The following is a 3,033-nucleotide window of genomic DNA, read 5'->3' as shown; positions in this document are numbered from 1 at the left end:
CATCTTTGAATGAATTAGACGCCCTGCACACTTTCATACTTCTGTGCTTTGGCATATGCATGTTTGTTTCATTTTGAGCAGGCAATAGCCGCCTCGTAAGTTCTCCGAAGTGCAGCGAACCAAAGAAGACGTCCCCTCCCCCTGCAAAAGCCTCTGAGGTAACCGGGCCAATGTAAGGGTGCTCTACAGCAAGGCGACTCCATGTGTGGAGAAGCATCTTTGAATGAATTAGACGCCCTGCACACTTTCGCACTTCTGTGTTTTGGCATATGCATGTTTGTTTCATTTTTGAGCTGGCAATCGCCGCCTCGTAAGTTCTCCGAGGTGCAGCGAACCAAAGAAGACGTCCCCTCCCCCTGCAAAAGCCTCCGAGGTAACCGGGCCAATGTAAGGGTGCTCTACAGCAAGGCGACTCTATGTGTGGAGAAGCATCTTTGAATGAATTAGACGCCCTGCACACTTTCGCACTTCTGTGCTTTGGCATATGCATGTTTGTTTCATTTTTGAGCAGGCAATCGCCGCCTCGTAAGTTCTCCGAAGTGCAGCGAACCAAAGAAGACTTCCCCTCCCCCTGCAAAAGCATCCGAGGTAACCAGGGCCCCTGTAAAGGGTGCTCTACAGCAACGCGACTCCATGTGTGGAGAAGCATCTTTGAATGAATTAGACGCCCTGCACACTTTCGCGCTTCTGTGCTTTGGCATATGCATGTTTGTTTCATTTTTGAGCAGGCAATCGCCGCCTCGTAAGTTCTCCGAAGTGCAGCGAACCAAAGAAGACGTCCCCTCCCCCTGCAAAAGCATCCGAGGTAACCAGGGCCCCTGTAAAGGGTGCTCTACAGCAACGCGACTCCATGTGTGGAGAAGCATCTTTGAATGAATTAGACGCCCTGCACACTTTCGCACTTCTGTGCTTTGGCATATGCATGTTTGTTTTATTTTTGAGCAGGCAATCGCCGCCTCGTAAGTTCTCCGAAGTGCAGCGAACCAAAGAAGACGTCCCCTCCCCCTGCAAAAGCCTCCGAGGTAACCGGGCCAATGTAAGGGTGCTCTACAGCAAGGCGACTCCATGTGTGGAGAAGCATCTTTGAATGAATTAGACGCCCTGCACACTTTCGCACTTCTGTGTTTTGGCATATGCATGTTTGTTTTATTTTTGAGCAGGCAATCGCCGCCTCGTAAGTTCTCCGAAGTGCAGCGAACCGAAGACGTCCCCTCCCCCTGCAAAAGCATCCGAGGTAACCAGGGTCCCTGTAAAGGGTGCTCTACAGCAACGCGACTCCATGTGTGGAGAAGCATCTTTGAATGAATTAGACGCCCTGCACACTTTCGCACTTCTGTGCTTTGGCATATGCATGTTTGTTTCATTTTTGAGCAGGCAATCGCCGCCTCGTAAGTTCTCCGAAGTGCAGCGAACCAAAGAAGACGTCCCCTCCCCCTGCAAAAGCATCCGAGGTAACCAGGGCCCCTGTAAAGGGTGCTCTACAGCAACGCGACTCCATGTGTGGAGAAGCATCTTTGAATGAATTAGACGCCCTGCACACTTTCGCACTTCTGTGCTTTGGCATATGCATGTTTGTTTCATTTTTGAGCAGGCAATCGCCGCCTCGTAAGCTCTCCGAAGTGCAGCGAACCAAAGACGTCCCCTCCCCCTGCAAAAGCATCCGAGGTAACCAGGGCCCCTGTAAAGGGTGCTCTACAGCAACGCGACTCCATGTGTGGAGAAGCATCTTTGAATGAATTAGACGCCCTGCACACTTTCGCACTTCTGTGTTTTGGCATATGCATGTTTGTTTCATTTTTGAGCAGGCAATCGCCGCCTCGTAAGTTCTCCGAAGTGCAGCGAACCGAAGACGTCCCCTCCCCCTGCAAAAGCATCCGAGGTAACCAGGGCCCCTGTAAAGGGTGCTCTACAGCAACGCGACTCCATGTGTGGAGAAGCATCTTTGAATGAATTAGACGCCCTGCACACTTTCGCACTTCTGTGCTTTGGCATATGCATGTTTGTTTCATTTTTGAGCAGGCAATCGCCGCCTCGTAAGTTCTCCGAAGTGCAGCGAACCAAAGAAGACGTCCCCTCCCCCTGCAAAAGCATCCGAGGTAACCAGGGCCCCTGTAAAGGGTGCTCTACAGCAACGCGACTCCATGTGTGGAGAAGCATCTTTGAATGAATTAGACGCCCTGCACACTTTCGCACTTCTGTGCTTTGGCATATGCATGTTTGTTTCATTTTTGAGCAGGCAATCGCCGCCTCGTAAGCTCTCCGAAGTGCAGCGAACCAAAGAAGACGTCCCCTCCCCCTGCAAAAGCATCCGAGGTAACCAGGGCCCCTGTAAAGGGTGCTCTACAGCAACGCGACTCCATGTGTGGAGAAGCATCTTTGAATGAATTAGACGCCCTGCACACTTTCGCACTTCTGTGCTTTGGCATATGCATGTTTGTTTCATTTTTGAGCAGGCAATCGCAGCCTCGTAAGTTCTCCGAAGTGCAGCGAACCAAAGAAGACGTCCCCTCCCCCTGCAAAAGCATCCGAGGTAACCAGGGCCCCTGTAAAGGGTGCTCTACAGCAACGCGACTCCATGTGTGGAGAAGCATCTTTGAATGAATTAGACGTCCTGCACACTTTCGCACTTCTGTGCTTTGGCATATGCATGTTTGTTTCATTTTTGAGCAGGCAATCGCCGCCTCGTAAGTTCTCCGAAGTGCAGCGAACCAAAGAAGACGTCCCCTCCCCCTGCAAAAGCATCCGAGGTAACCAGGGCCCCTGTAAAGGGTGCTCTACAGCAAGGCGACTCCATGTGTGGAGAAGCATCTTAGATTGAATTAGACGCCCTGCACACTTTCGCACTTCTGTGTTTTGGCATATGCATGTTTGTTTCATTTTTGAGCAGGCAATCGCCGCCTCGTAAGTTCTCCGATGTGCAGCGAACCAAAGTGGACGTCCCCTCCCCCTGCAAAAGCATCCGACGTAACCAAGGCCCCTGGGTGCTCTACCGCAAGGCGACTCCCTACGCGGAGAAGCATCATCGAATGAGGA

This window comes from Ixodes scapularis, unplaced genomic scaffold (assembly GCF_016920785.2).
Source record: "Ixodes scapularis isolate PalLabHiFi unplaced genomic scaffold, ASM1692078v2 PGA_scaffold0__279_contigs__length_252992795, whole genome shotgun sequence".
NCBI lineage: Eukaryota > Metazoa > Arthropoda > Arachnida > Ixodida > Ixodidae > Ixodes > Ixodes scapularis.
This window is presented reverse-complemented; position numbering follows the sequence as displayed.